Here is a 16,628-nt window from a genome sequence, read left to right as displayed (position 1 = left end):
GATTTTTCACAGAGTTATGGCCCTTTGAAATTTTCTATAAACTGTACATATAGTGCAATTTTTGTCCGGGCTATTTTTCCTCAACTACTGACTGGAATACAATGAAGCTTTATGGGAAGCTTAACTACCTTGAGGAGATGCGCATGTTATTTGTGGGTTCTGGTTAGATGATTTATTTAGAGAGTTATGGCCCTTTGAAACTTTGAAAGCTGCTAAACCATCCATTGCATTATTTTGTCCAAAGTTATGCCCCTCAAGACGTTTCCTTTTATCTGAATATAAAGTGCAATATTGTGACAAAAAAAACTTTGGGGAGCATCACCTGTCCCGACGGTTTCTTGTTTTACTTAGTAACTTTGAATATATGGTTAAATTTTGTGTTTAGATCCACTTTACTTCTAAAGTATCAAGGCTATTGCTTTAAAACTTCAAATATTTTAACTGCTAACATGAGGGTTACTGTACCTGGCAAGTTGAATTTTACTCTGACTTTTGAATGACCTTGACTATCAAGGTCAAATTATTGAATTTTGCTTAAGTTGCCATAACTTTAGACTCCACCCAGACCATTATATATATATATATTTTTTCCTGACTGCCCCCCCCCCCCCAATTTTTTTTTTTTAAACATGGTTAAAAAAAAAAATATTTTAAATTAATTTGTCCAACCATCCCACCCAAGAATACCCCCCCCCCCCCCAAAAAAAAAATATTATTTTTTTTGCATTTTTTTGCATTTTTTGAAGATAATGTAATAAATGACCACACACCCACATTATACACCCCTCTCCACCCAATCCCCTCCCTCCTTTGTGATTGAAGTATTGAGATAGGTCCCTTCACCTTTAAAAGAAAAATAGATAAGCGGTCAGCACCCGCAAGGTGGTGCTCTTGTTTTTATAATCCCTCTATGCCGTTAAGAGAGATTGATGGATCAGAAGGAGCTCTTTAGCGCAGAAAAAAACAAAATAAGAACATAAAAGCAGGAAATTTCACCCTGGGCAGTCCTGAATTATATTGGAATCACTTCATACAGCACCAGATTCCTGGCTTGTTTCCATATTTTCCTTACTGGATTCCCAATATTTTTTCAGTCCCAGGCAAGTTGGTTCTGTACATGGTACCAAAGGGTTGCGACGGGCGTGTAATAAACGACATAACAGCAATAGCAGCAAGAAACAAGAACCATCTGGTTGTGATTGACAACTTCAACAGGAAAGTGGTCATCAACGATCTAACAGGATTATTCATTGGTAATTTCTTAACTATTTACCACTAAGATATGCATTTTGACCTTTTTGTAGTACTTAGAAAATCAAATTGAATTAAGGCCTTTCTTACTGGATTCAAGTTTTTAAGGTTTAATTTTCGACCCTAAGATACTGATGAACAGCAAACAGCATAAAACCTGAACAGACTGTGAGTAATTCACAGGCTGTTTTGTTTTTTGTTGCTTGCATAAAGCCATGTTTTAAAATGTTGTTAAAACATTATGATGTTTGTATGGATTTGTATAGCTTAATTGCTATTTTTACTTCATTGCGATTTTATTTTTACTGTGCGTATAGTCAAAGTAATACATTTTAAGTTTAGGGCTTCTTATAATTGCTGATACATGTACTTCCCTCTTGATGTAAGAAGTGGTATAATAAAAAATATATCAGTTGACAATTTGAACACAAAATGTCTATAACATTAGAAGGCATGGAGTGAGGGGTATATTTAACCAGGTTTTCTGAAGGAAAAAACTGGTTATTATTAGATTGGCGAATGCGGGCGGGCTGGCTGGCTGGCTGGCGGGCGGGCGGAACAAGCTTGTCCGGGCCATAACTATGTCGTTCATTGTCAGATTTTAAAATCATTTAGCACATTTGTTCACCATCATTGGACGGTGTGTTGCGCGAAATAATTACGTCGATATCTCCAAGGTCAAGGTCACACTTTGAGTTCAAAGGTAAAAAATGGCCATAAATGAGCTTGTCCTGGCCATAACTATGTCATTCATTGTGAGATTTTAAAATCATTTGGCACATTTGTTCACCATCATGGGACGGTGTGTCGCACGAAAGAATCACGTCAATATCTCCAATGTCAAGGTCGCCACGACTAAAAATTGATTTTTTTTAAAAACAAACTTACAAAGGGGGTTAATTTTGTTTGTTCATTTCAAAAGTTCAGTTTGAGTTTTCTCCCTTTATCAGATTTTTTTTTCACAATGAAAACCTGGTTTTGTGACAATTTTGTCCCTTGTTCTATTTTGAAACACAGGTTCATAATTCAGGCATGCATTGAATTTATTTTTAAAGATTTCAGACAAAGTGAAAGTTGATTTATAATTCCTTAAATGAAATCAATGCTACTGTATTAAATCAGAAATGATCCAATTAGTGAATGAACATGGGAAATTAAAGTCACAATAATTGAAATTTTCTTTTTTATGCCCAAAGATCGAATGATTGGGAATATATTGTTTTTGACCTGTCTGTCATTCTGTCTCCAAACTTTAACCTTGGTTAAAGTTTCGCAATAACTTTTGCAATATTGAAGATAGCAACTTTATATTTGGCATGCATGTGTATCTCATGGAGCTGCATATTTTGAGTGGTGAAAGGTCAATGTCATCCTTTAAGGTCAAATGTCAAATCACAAACTTTAACCTTGGTTAAAGTTTTGCAATAACTTTTGCAATATTGAAGAAAGCAACTTGATATTTGGCATGCATGTGTATCTCATGGAGCTGCACATTTTGAGTGGTGAATGGTTAAGGTCATCCTTCAAGATCAAAGTTCAAATATATGGCTTCAAAGCGGCGCAATAGGGGGCGTTGTGTTTCTGACAAATACATCTCTTGTTGATACTAAGATCAAACATATTTTCACCAGTTCCCTGAGTATCTTTCAGTCTTAATGATTATTTCTTAAGAATATAAAGTGATTCTTGAACGAGATAAGTTCCCTGAGTATCTTTCAGTCTTAATGATTATTTCTTAAGAATATAAAGTGATTCTTGAACGAGATAAGTCTGTACATCCAATTAGAAATACAATTGGTATCACTTGAATTGATAAGCAATATTAGAATGATGAGCATTCACCGGAGAGCATTACAGAAAGTTCTGACGGCTTTTGGCCACCTGATTACATCAAGCAATTCCCGAGAGAAACTGAACAGAGAGAAAACTATTACTTTATCTGATTTGTATTTGTTTCATAGCTCATTTATATTCAGATAAATGTCCTTTGATAACAAGTTTCGTACACGTTTTATTACAGTATATGATAACTCATTTATTACATTTGAATGATTTCACAGCAATCTATTCGAGCCTTGCTCTTGAAAAACGGGACTTAACCCTTAGAGCGCTGGAACCCAATTTTGAAGGCCTTTGCAAACAGTTTGGATCCAGATGAGACGCCACAGAATGTGGCGTCTCATCAGGATCCAAACTGTTTGCTATTCTGATAGTATTCTTTAAAAAAAATTCAATTAAAATGCTAATTTTAGAAATTCAGCAGACAACATTTTAGCAGACGACAAATTTCCCAGCATGCAAAGGGTTAATGCATGTGCATAATGTGTTGTCCCTGATTAGACTTTGAAGTCCACACTGGCATGACACCGTCCATCTTTTTGGAATTTTTTGTTTGAAAAACAGTCACTTCTACATGTAAATACGTTATTGGTGTAAAATATGGAACCTGACTAGCCTATGCAGACTGCACAGTCTAATTTGCAATAACATGTTATGTACATGCATTAAGCCCTGTTTTCGAAGAGTGCTGCTCATTTATATACTGATCCTAAGGCCATAATGGCTTGTTTACAGTATTTGTTCTCCTTTATGAGTAATTATAATTTGTACTTGATACATTATAAAGGGTAACAAATTAAAAATAATGGACTTGTTTTAAGTGTTTCACTTGTTTTTGTATAAATGATCAATACGTGGATTGAGAAAAAAAATGAGAAGAAATTTTTATGTTAAGGCATCATAATTATAGCTAACTTAATAAATGCAGAAATATGTGTGAGCAAAGGCCTTGAAGTTTTTATGCCCCCGGTAGGGTGGCATATAGCAGTTGAACAGTCCGTCAGTCAGTATGTCAGTATGTGTGTATGTCAGTATGTGTGTATGTCAGTATGTGTGTATGTCAGTCTGTCCGTCCGTCGGAAAAAAACACTTTAACGTTGGCCATAACTTTTGCATTATTGAAGATAGAAACTTGATATTTGGCATGCATGTGCATCTAACGGAGCTGCACATTTTGAGTGGTGAAAGGTAAAGGTCAAGGTCATCCTTCAAGGTCAAATGTCTAATATATGGCGTCTGTCCGTCCGTCCAAAAACTTTAAAATTGGCCATAAATTTTTCACTATTGAAGATAGCAACTTGATTTTTAGCATGCATGTGTATCTCATGGAGCTGAACATTTTGAGTGGTGAAAGGTGAAGGTCAAGGTCATCCTTCAAGGTCAAATGTCAAAGATATGGTGTTTGTCCGTCTGAAAACTTTAACTTTGGCCATAACTTGTTCAATATTGAAGATAGCAACTTGATATTGGCATGCATGTGCATCTCACGGAGCTGCACATTTTGAGTGGTGAAAGGTGAAGATCAAGGTCATCCTTCAAGGTCAAATGTCTAATATATGGCATCTGTCCGCCCGTCCAAAAACTTCAACATTGGCCATAACTTTTTCACTTTTGAAGATAGCAATTTGATATTTTGCATGCATGTGTATCTCATGGAGCTGAACATTTTGAGCGGTGAAAAGTCAAGGTCAAGGTCATCCTTCATGGTCAAATATATGGCGTCTGTCCGTCCGAAAACTTGAACATTGGCCATTACTTTTTATATCCCCAGATCGAATGATCGGGGTATATTGTTTTTGGCCTGTCTGTCTGTCTGTCTTTTATTCTGTCTGTCTGTCATCAAAACTTTAACCTAAAACTTTAACCTTGGTTAAAGTTTTGCGATAACTTTTGCAATATTGAAGATAGCAACTTGATACAACGTATGCATGTGTATCTCATGGAGCTGTACATTTTGAGTGGTGAAAGGTCAAGGTCATCCTTCAAGGTCAAAGGTCAAATATATGGCTTCAAAGCGGCGCAATAGGGGGCATTGTGTTTCTGATAAACACATCTCTTGTTCAATATTGAAGATAGCAACTTGATATTTGGCATGCATGTGTATCTCATGAAGCTGCACATTTTGAGTGGTGGAAGTTCAAGGTCAAGGTCATTCTTCAAGGTCAAAGGTAAAATAAATAAATAATAATTTCAAAGCGGCGTTCTCATGAAAATGCACATTGTGTGTAGTGGAAGTTCAAGGTCAAGGTCATCCTTCAAGGTCAAAGGTACAAAAAAATACAATTTTTTTTCAAAGCGGCCGTACTCATGAAGCTGCACATTGTGAGTGGTGGAAGTTCAAGGTCAAGGTCATCCTTCAAGGTCAAAGGTAAAATAAAATAAAATAATAATTTCAAAGCGGTGTTCTCATGAAGCTGCACATTTTGAGTGGTGGAAGGTCAAGGTCATCCTTCGAGGTCAAAGGTCATTTTTTTTAAACTTCAAATCGGCGCAATAGGGGGCATTGTATTTCTGACGAACACATCTCTTGTTTGAAAATATTTTACATTATAAAAAGTTTATTTTTGGGACTCTTTCAGGAGAATTTTTTAAGGAGGATTTTGAGCCTAGCTCAGTGTGCATAACGGAACACGATCAGATATTTGTGACCGACAGTTTACCGAAACAAGATCGTCCTTCTCAACGCACATGGCAGGTTCATTAAGGAGTGGGGAACAGTTGTCGAGAGGCCCAGTGCCATAGCTACCAATGGGCAGGGAACTCTGGCAGTTGGGGGTGCAGGTCGCAAGGTCATTATCTACGAATACAGGACAAACTAATGGGGAGTGTTATTAATTGTGCAGGTTTTTAGCATTTAATCAATATTGAACATGTTTTTTTGAAGTCATCTCACTGTCTATGAATACTGGTATATGATGAATAAATGGGGAACATTAATAATAAATAAATGCAGGTTTCAATTGGTTTAACAATATTAAACATGGTATGTGAAGTGATGTCATTATCTAAACATACACAAACATGTTTTGTAAAGTTATCACATTGTCTATGAATACCGGTACAAGTTGAACTGCATGAGGCACAAAGCAGAGAACCAGTGTAGAAATGCAGATACAAATGACAGTATTATGATGTTTTACACATATAGCCGGTGTTACAGTAAAAATCAACTTTTGCGTTTCAATAAAATGCGGAAAAATTTGGGCTGTGTCAAGTATTGGCAAGAATCTTTCTTGAGATACAATGAGCTTTTGTAGCATGCGCTTTTGGTAATTTAAATGCGCAAATAACGCAAAACGCACATGAAAAATTATCACTGTCAGTGTCATTATATGTGCAGGTTTGGAATGCTTTATCAATATTGAACATATTGTGTACAATGGATGTCGTTATGAACTTAAAAAAAGTGTATTGAGTATGGTATGTGATACAGTCAGGACAATGATTAATCAATTCAAAGACTTAGACAGTTTCAAATGGTCTGAAATTTGCAGATTACAGTAAAATAAACTTAAACAGTCAGCCTAAAAACAGGATGCTTCAATAAACTGTTGATATTCAGCAAGTGAATTGATTTATTTTAAATTTCCGATGTATGAAATCAACGAATGGATAGATTAACACAGACCTTGAATATTCTTTCTTAATATTATAACTAAATGTTTTGTATAATGTATTTGCATTGTGTTTTGATTGTTAACGTTGTTATCAGGTTCAAAGACAAACTTGGAATGTTCAGAAGACTAAAACTTTTTATAAACACATGTTTCTTTATGTTTAAAAACAAACTTGTTAGTGAAATTGAGCCCTCAAACTTTACTTTTTGCAGAATAAGTATCAAAATAGTATCATTTAAAATTAATACATATGTTTAAGCTATGTTTATTTTCAGTGTCACTTATCATGTATTTTTTTTTTTTAAAGGGTATACACTCATTTTAACAATAATCACAAATTAAAAGTTGTCACATTCTCATTTTTTCATATTGATTAAAATGCACCTGTGTATTGGCCCTATAATATAAAATATACCTGTGATATGCTCGGGGAAAACTGGGCTTACTGCATGTAGATTAAGCCCGCTTTTTTCCAGAGCTCTGCTCAGTAGTTATATGATATGATTTGACAGTCGATGCTCTAATCACTTTTTTTGCTGGTGTACTTTTGGTTTTGGAACTTTTCTGAAAATTCTTTAATCTATTTTTAGCATTGTTAGAGTGTCATCTTCTGTTATCCTCATTGAAACTGACTCCTGAACATTTACATTGAAAACATGTGCACTTAAGCCAAGTCTTTCAATATTAAATGAAAAAGGTCAGGGTAAAAAACTTAACAATTGGTTGAGTACATTCCACTTAATCGTTTTCCTGTTATTAAAGTATACTTGATGGCACCAAACATAAATCGTTTTAAGTGGACATGTACCCTGCCCAAAACTCTGGATGTTCTTGGGTTTATTCTTTATCTTTTCATGCAATTATGAGGTTGACCTTGAAATACACGAATTTCCGTTTAAGATATCGGTTTACGATTGCAAGCTTACCCTCGAAATTAAAGTCAAATATTGAAGGCAGTATAGTACACTGCTCATTTACTGAGAGAGATATAGAAATAATAAAGCATTGGTAGTCTTGTACAGAGTTCTTATTAGAACTTTTCTGATATTGGGAAATATGATGTCTAAAGCTGAGTTCTGATCAAACTTAGAAAGAGTTTGAGAAACTGTATATTCTTGTGCTCAACACATTGGGCACCTAAGTCAGAGTTTCAGAACGTGTGCAGTCTTGGTGACAGTCATCGAAAGACTGAGTCTGCAATATGAAATTTATGAAGGTAATGAATCATTCTTTTAAAGACTTAATCTTAGTGTATTTCTGTATATTTGTTAGTTGTTTGCTGGATGTAGTTATAAAAAATTGTTTGTAAACGTACATCTTGGAGCAACATAGTTATTATTCTGTGCTTACGGTGTCTGTTAGAAGTTCCTATTGTTCATAATTCTAGATTCTCATATTAATTATGTTTTATTAGTCCCCTACCGGTAAAACCGGAGGGGACTTGGGGTTTGCAATCTGTGTGTCAGTCAGTCAGTCTGTCACACTTTTCTGGATCTTGCGATAACTTTTTATGTCCCCCACTATAGTTTCGGGGGACATATTGTTTTTGCCCTGTCTGTTAGTTGGTCTATTGGTTGGTTGGTCTGTTGGTTGGTTGGTTTGCACCAACTTTAACATTTTGCAATAACTTTTGCTATATTGAATATAGCAACTTGATATTTGGCATGCATGTGTATCTCATGGAGCTGCACATTTTGAGTGGTGAAAGGTCAAGGTCAAGGTCATCCTTCAAGGTCAGAGGTCAAATATATGTGGCCAAAATCGCTTATTTTAGGAATACTTTTGCAATATTGAAGATAGCAACTTGATATTTGGCATGCATGTGTATCTCATGGAGCTGCACATTTTGAGTGGTGAAAGGTCAAAGTCAAGGTCATCCTTCAAGGTCAGAGGTCAAATATATGTGGCCCAAATCGCTTATTTTATGAATACTTTTGAAATATTGAAGATAGCAACTTGATATTTGGCATGCATGTGTATCTCATGGAGCTGCACAATTTGAGTGGTGAAAGGTCAAGGTCATCCTTCAAGGTCAGAGGTCAAATATATGTGGCCCAAATCGCTTATTTTATGACTACTTTTGCAATATTAAAGATAGCAACTTGATATTTGGCATGCATGTGTATCTCATGGAGCTGTACATTTTGAGTGGTGAAAGGTCAAGGTCAAGGTCATCCTTAAAGGTCAAATATATGGGTCAAAATTGCTCATGTAATGTCACTTCTGCAATATTGAAGCTAGCAATTTTATATTTGAAATGCATGTGTATCTCATGGAGCTGCACATTTTGAAGTGGTGAAGGGTCAAGGTCATCCTTCAAGGTCAAACTTCATTTAGGGGGACATTGTGTTTCACAAAAGCATCTTGTTCTTCATATTTTTTCATGAAACTCAAAACCTGGACAGATGACAATATGGAGATTATGCACGTCATTTCATTTGTTCCCAAGTCTAGAATTCTGGTTGCTATGGCAACAAATAGACTAGAAATATTGCTGAAAATGGTGGAGTTTCACCTGTAGGGGACTTTTATTGCTTGGCAATAGTCTTGTTTCATTTCTATTGTTCCTTACTGTGGACCCAGTATTAGTATGATGATGCTTGAACAGGCAGGAAAATCCATCACATCACATGGTTTCCGAAACATCTAATTTATAATGTAAACATTGTTTGTGTATATAAGCTCTTCATTTTCAATAGATACATGTCAAAATCTTAGTCCAAACAATTAACTTCCCTCATTTCTTTATTCGTCAGAGCATGCTCCACTGGAAAATTGCCAAATGATGTTTCACATCAATGGATCAATTTCCGTTTTCGACCACTGTTGGTTTCCTGTCTCATGTTAATGCTTTATTACAATGTTTTGTATGTCAACTCATTACAGTTTCTATGTTTCTATGCATGAGAAGGGACTCGTATGCATTTTACTTTTTGTTGTTGGTTGTTGTTTTGCTTGGTTTATTATTTGTTGTTTCTCTGTTGTCTGAAATCTAGCCTTCTCTTTTCATGATACGTTTATTATTCCTTGCAAATTCTGTAGCTTCTACTTTATTTCCGTATCACAGTGCTTTGTAAGGTTCAATACCGTTTTTGTGCCATAAGCTTCATGGTTATATAACATACCATTATGTTCTTTTGTATACAGGTTACCTATAGTAAAGATTCACATTCAATATGAGGCCTTCTGGATGAATTCATAGCTTTTGTCTACCTTCTCCAATCACAACATTTTTCTCAACCTTCAGAGTTATATTTTTTCTTCTAATGATTTGCGTATGCTTGGATGTCTTTTATCATGTTCATCGGTCAATTCTTGTCTATATGTAATAGTCTTGGTCATATACAACCGATAGTTTATCTAGTTCTTTAGTCATGAACTCCTAACGACCTTCAGGCTGATGAACACGTACTTGACTTACTTTAAACCATATGCTCTACATGGTTATAATTAGATTGTATAAAACAGAACATAAGTATAGTTTGACTTTGTTTAATGATTGAAAAGCATTGTGTTAAACATTTTTCATATTTTGCAGAGTTTTAAAGTTGTAAGTGAAACATTATCTGAACTAGTATCACTTGTGGATTCATGTTTTGATATGCATGTATGTTTAATGTTCCTAAAGAGTAATAGAGGTTATGTATTTGACTTCTAAGGTGAAATAAAACTAGGGATCTATTTTGCATGCCATGGACATTTTTAATGTATTTAAAATTTTGTTATTGGATGCATTGCTAAAATTAAGTGCTTGTAGTAGTCAATAAGAGAGCTTTTTCAAATAATCTTTTGCCATCTTAATGGCATATCGTGAATTTTTGACGTGTTATGCGTATAAATGCAGCCAGGAGAAAAAGTTTCCAATAAGCCAATATGTATGAAACAAGATATATGTGAATAAATGATGGAGAAGGCTTTCTTTGTCGTGTTGTTTAATTTATAAAACTACTTATTAGTAATTAATTTTAGTGAACATTAGCAAAATGTTATTAATATAAATGCCTGAGGTAATACGGTGAATAGTTTGAATTATAAACATGTATTTAAAGCTCAATTGTATCAAAAGCCTACAGCTTAGTTAATTTATGCACTCAAGTCCGTTCCGTGTATGTAGTCTGTGTTTTTGGCACCTTCATATAAAACGTTTGTGGTCGCTTCCAGATGCAGAGTGGGGAATCAAACCCTAGATATCTCGATTTCTTCGCGTAATTGGTCATTGTAACTACTCGGGTACTATTTCAATGTACCCCGGGGTACTCTTTAGAACACTTAAATGTACCCCGGACACGGAAAATATACTAACACTTACCCGGCCAATTCTGACTGTGCCGGAGTTTTATTCCCGCCAGAAAAACGATGTCGTAAAACGCGCTACGAAATACAAAACAAAATACTCTGTGAACAAAACCTGCTTCAACATGTTTTTAAGTAGGAGTTTCGATAATATAGAGGTCGATTTACAGAATATTGACATCAACATGAACATAATTAATTTGAAGAAAAAAAAGACGTCAACGACCAATTTAGCGTTAGAATTTCCGGGTACGTTTCAGTTTGTTCACCGTACCCAGGATACATTTAAGTATACAGAGTACCTGGGATACATTTAAGAAGTACTCGATCCGGCAATGACTTATCGAGCCTAAGCACGCCACCATGATGGAAAATAGATAAATGTAGTGTTGACCGTAACTTATTACAGTCGAAACCCGCTGGCTCGAACTCGTCGGGACCGGCAACAAAAGTTCGAGCCATCCGGAATTTGAACCATCTGATGTCTATTAAACTTTTGTTTACGAATATTTTCACCTCCAGTTGAAGAGTAAATATATTGCTTAAACTCCGTACTTCGTACTACTTTCTGCTTTTGAATTAATAAGAAACAAATATAATTATACTTAATAGTCCAATACTTGATGAACCAATATTTTATTTTACGTATTGTCATCTTTTACTCAAATCAATTAACAATTGACTCGATGACATGTATTGCAAACATTGTTATATCAATTGCAGGCCTTTAATCTAGCTGTCCTACTCGATTAACAGTTTAACATTAACATCCGAACCAAAGAATGTGTGAAAATTGTGACCGGGACTGTTACAGTTCGAGCCATCCGATAATTCGAGCCTCGCGAATTCGAGCCATCCGACAAAATTTAATATGAATATATAGCAATACAAAAATCGGTGCTTTGATGAGAGATCGAGCCAGCCGAAAATTCGAGCCAAGCGTGTTCGAGCCATCGTGTTTCGACTGTATAATCTGACCTTTAGTTCTAAACAAAATGAGAATAGACACAAAAAGTCTGCGCTCGAAATATTTCAACTTGGCCAATTATATTGTTAGATAATCATCCCGTTTCACTTGCCGCGAATACCTAATTAGACGTGTTCGTAATGTTATTAGGAACTAACTCCACACGGTTCTGAATGACAATTCAACTAATTAGTTACAAGCAATTGGGTCCGATTTATTTCTCCCTTGTCATCGGAGCGGTTTCTAATTAATTGTGAATATTTAAATAGCAAAACCACAAAAAACTATCACATCGATCACATTAATTACCAGAATTACTGCAACTCTTATTTCAGTTTATGATTTTCGTGTAAATTAAGCGAATACTGTTGCAGTAATCAGTGAGAGAATAAACAAAATTGTGCATCGAAATGCCTTTCAATTCTCTTCCAAATTTATTCAATTTAATATCAACAGAAGATGCATTTTGCTTTTTAGTCTAAATCTATGGGACTTGTTCACGGATTTTGGCATGTTTCGAAGTTTGCCAATAAATGTTTTTAATCAATAAATGCTATCAATGCACTGAAAGAGCGCCAGTAATAAAACAATCAGAAAAGTAAAGAAAAAGTACTCCACACCTGGACTCGAAGCACTGATATTTGGAGTAAAAGTCTAGCGCTAAAATAACTCGGCCATCCGTACTGATATAATCACAGAGATATTTTTTTATAAACAATCCTCGTAATGTTACAAGAACAACGATAACAACAGAACTATCCAAATTATTCCATCGTTTCGTCTTTGTAACGCTTTACAAATTTCAGATATTTAAATCGTCATAAGATGAATATAATCGATATTGTAGGGCATACAATGTTCAATATTACTATTTCCTTGCACAAAACATAATTTCAAGGAAAATTTGCAAATCTGAAACATTTTTTTAAATTTTGTCCATTTATCTAGACGTGAACATGTCCCTTAAATGTAGCGTATGTATGCATACACTTTGATGAATATACTGCCAACACTGCGTAGTTTTCCATTTTTCTACATGATTACGTCAAGGTGATACAAAAGGAGGATCCCGTGTTGATGATACGAATTATCTTATACTGATGCATCTGGAGTTACATATTGTTAAGTTTTTATATACTCACCGCTGACTCAATGTTCGGTTTAGTTTAACTCTCAGATCATGGAAATATTGTTTGTACGTTGATATCACTTATATTATAACATCAATGTAATTATATTTTACTAACATCGTGCAGTTTATACGAGACGCTTACCCAATGATTGTTTAATATCTAGGTTTTATTTTGTTAGTTGAAAGGTGCCAGTTAGGATGCAAATGGTACAAAAAGGTCATTAATAGTGCACCTAATCAGTAAAAGGTCTTCATATGACGAAAACTTCCATTTAGTATTCGTTATTAACTGCAAGTTCCGAAAATACCCATGTGCTAATGGGGACTTTGACCATGTTGTGCTATTATTCCAACATTACCGTACAAACTCAATGGGGCAGTGACGTAAAATATATTTCTACTGAAGGAATCGCCGTTAATTTGGGGATGTTTTAGGTTATGTGCATCTTTTACGCGATAATGTTTCCATATATTTCAATACAATGTCAAAGGCATTAAAAACAAACGGTTTTATACAGGACCTTTTTGAACCAGTTGTAATGACTTATTCACTAACGTAACAAATGCCATTAAATGGCATATGGTAAATTTGATCTTAATCTTCTTTGTCATAAACACATGGTACGTCTTCTTGTTTAGGAAAGTTTTTTTTCCCCTTTATCTGACATTTAACGCTGAAACGACATGTATCGAGTTCTCGAAGTTTAAACAGAACAGAACTGACAGTTCATTAAGACTTATACAAATGTACATCGTCTAAATACACAAAATATAATGCAAAATATTGTCACGTGTCTATATATTACAACGTATTAGTTATAACAATATACACAATGTAATAGAACAATTTGAGACAAAGCATATTTAACAAAGAAGAACGACTTTACATTACCGTAGTTAAATATATATCGTTTTACTAGCAGTAAGGAACTACTTACGTTTTCGCTGGCAGTATTATTTGTGATAGAATATATTACAGCTAGAGCTTCCTTCATATATTTACACAAATTTATAATTTCAATTTTACAAGTTGAGTTCAATAAAGTATGGAACTGAAAAACTGATGGATTCACATAGTAAACAATTTTTATATATTATATTTATTTAGTTACATATAAAGTGGAATTCATCCTCTATGTCCCTTTGATCACAACATTGACAATATCTTTCATTACGGGGAATATTATTTAAAGCGTAAAGTGTGGATAAACATGCAAATCGAATTCCTTGTGGACACAGTCTCACTGTTTGAAGATGGATTCGCAATTACATGGCAGTCGGATAATGTAACACGCACAAACGACGTCCACATCAGAACTGTATTGTTAATATTTAAAGGTCATATGCTGTCAACTGATGCTATATATAACACACCGAAGTTTAGTTCATTAGCATGGAATAAATAAAACATTATTTTATCACATATGATGTTTGATAAGCAACATAAGCAGAACCGTTCGAAATAACTCAAGAAGGAGTCAAACTTAGAAGTCATTCAGAGACATTTTTATTGACAGCTTTTACCAACTTATAATACAGACCCCCGCTACGCGGTAGAATGGAGTACTCATAGATCCCTATTGGCGTCTGTTCTCCAGTCCGTCCTTCCTATCTGTCTGTCTGTCGAACATTTATTTTTCCGAATAATTTTCATATACGTATCAACGTTCATCTGTGTAACTGCGTTAGTGTATTGTAATTTCAAGCTGTACGTGTACGATTATAAGCGTCATTTCGTTAAAAACCACAACAATTCTGACCATTTTCTGTAATTGTTCTAACATAATTTTATTCTGCAACCACACGGCCTACATGTTTAATATTCGGCATGTAAGATTGTATAATGGTTTCTAAAACATGCATCCACATTATAACTCTAATTCAAAACAGGATATGCCCGCGTGTCAAATTAACCATTGTTCCAACGTGCTACAAGAAAAGACATGCGACGCCGATGTAGCCTGTCATTATTAAATGAAATAAGCTTTATATGCTTTTTAAAACACTGTTTCAATTTGTTTGCAGTTGATAAATGTTTGTTGAGGATCAATTTTAAAGAAATCACATGTACATCGCTTAAAAAACAAAGATTCCACATTCACGGTTAATTTTATGAGAATGTCTGAACCCTTATGAACTTCATTTTTTACTCATTGAACGATGAAACTGCTATTTGAAAACATCATTCTTGAATTTGATGAAAAAGCAAAATCCCCGGCGGTGTAAACGAATATGTATTATTCATTGATTGCTTTTACTAAGATCTACATCAATCAAACAGTACGATAGACAAATTAATGTTAATGTTTAACGGTAAAATATAGAAGGTTTTATTATTGTATGAGACTTGATTTAATATTTATCATACCACCACATTGATATCTGATTGATATCCTGTTGCTATATCACGGTCAACAGGAAGTTCATATATCAGTCATGTGTGGAGGCAACTAAGACTTAATTAAAATGTTTTGTTCTATTGTAAAACTGAATAAGATTTATTAAAACAAACAATTTGATACCAAGAGGTAATACATTTAATCCACAAACAGCAACAAAAACAGAAAAAAACGTACACGGGTGCAACATGTATCCAAATTATGACTTTGAGTCAAAACAGGACATGCGTCAGTATCAAATGCACCATTGTTTCAACATTCTACAAGAAAAGACATTCGACGTGTTTGTGGAGGATATACTATAAAGAAATCATCTGTACAATCGCTTAAAAAACAAAGGTTCCATATCCATTGTTATATATATGATAAGTCTGAACCCTTATTAACCTCATTTTAACTTATTAAACGATGAAGCAACTATTTGAATACACCATACTTGCATTCGACGAAAAAGCAAAATCAACCTTGGTGTATACGAATATGTGTTGTTCGTTCAATACTCGCACTAAGATCTATATGAGTCAATAAGTACGATTAACAGCTTTATGTTAACGTTCAAATATGGAAGGGTTTTTTTTTGTATTATTAAATTTGGCTGCATTTTTGTAGCAAAATAATAACAGTATTGTACAATAAACGAACGACTGTATGAATAATCGCACAATCCATCTCAGTTTCATGTGAAGTGTTTAACATTTATTCCATTCATTAGTCCTGTACTTGGTATGTGGACCCGTTTGAAAAATGTAGTTGAGGGCGTTTCTCAGTGGAATTGCGTTTATGGGTTTGTAGACGTGCAAAAAACAGAGGTGCTTGTCTGGCATCATACCACGTTTTTGCAATTATCGATTCAAAGATGACCGCCATTGACATACTACAATTTGTACTTTTATCTACTGTAACAACAATATACATTTATTATAAATATATATATATATACTGACTAAATATAGAGTGTAGGATAAAATTATGTAATCAATGTATCTTTCCAAAGTCAGAATGACCTTAAAACGGCATTTACATGGTCATTTTGTCATTAATACCGCTCAGTCCTTTGATTCGTTGATTTGCTTAATTGACAGCTTCAATTTTACTAAAATGTAACGCTTATTTATGCAGTTTTAAATTGT

General features: G+C 34.5%; 1 protein-coding gene across 5 annotated transcripts in view; it reads left to right on the top strand.

The window, feature by feature from the left end:
- LOC127874202 (uncharacterized) overlaps positions 1 to 10,622 on the top strand; it is a 35,064-nt gene extending 24,442 nt beyond the window's left edge. For 4 of the 5 annotated variants that reach the window (XM_052418425.1, XM_052418424.1, XM_052418423.1 and 1 more), the window contains 2 exons: positions 1,095 to 1,253; positions 5,670 to 10,622. The gene's annotated coding sequence lies outside the window, so the exon portion shown is untranslated. The remainder of the gene's footprint in view (positions 1 to 1,094; positions 1,254 to 5,669) is intronic. The other variant, XM_052418422.1, reaches the window with a different exon arrangement.
- Positions 10,623 to 16,628: the final 6,006 nt, after the last annotated feature.

The sequence above is a fragment of the Dreissena polymorpha genome, chromosome 3 (assembly GCF_020536995.1).
Source record: "Dreissena polymorpha isolate Duluth1 chromosome 3, UMN_Dpol_1.0, whole genome shotgun sequence".
Lineage (NCBI taxonomy): Eukaryota > Metazoa > Mollusca > Bivalvia > Myida > Dreissenidae > Dreissena > Dreissena polymorpha.
The sequence above is the reverse complement of the archived record's forward strand: the minus strand, read 5'-3'. Positions and strand labels throughout refer to the sequence as shown.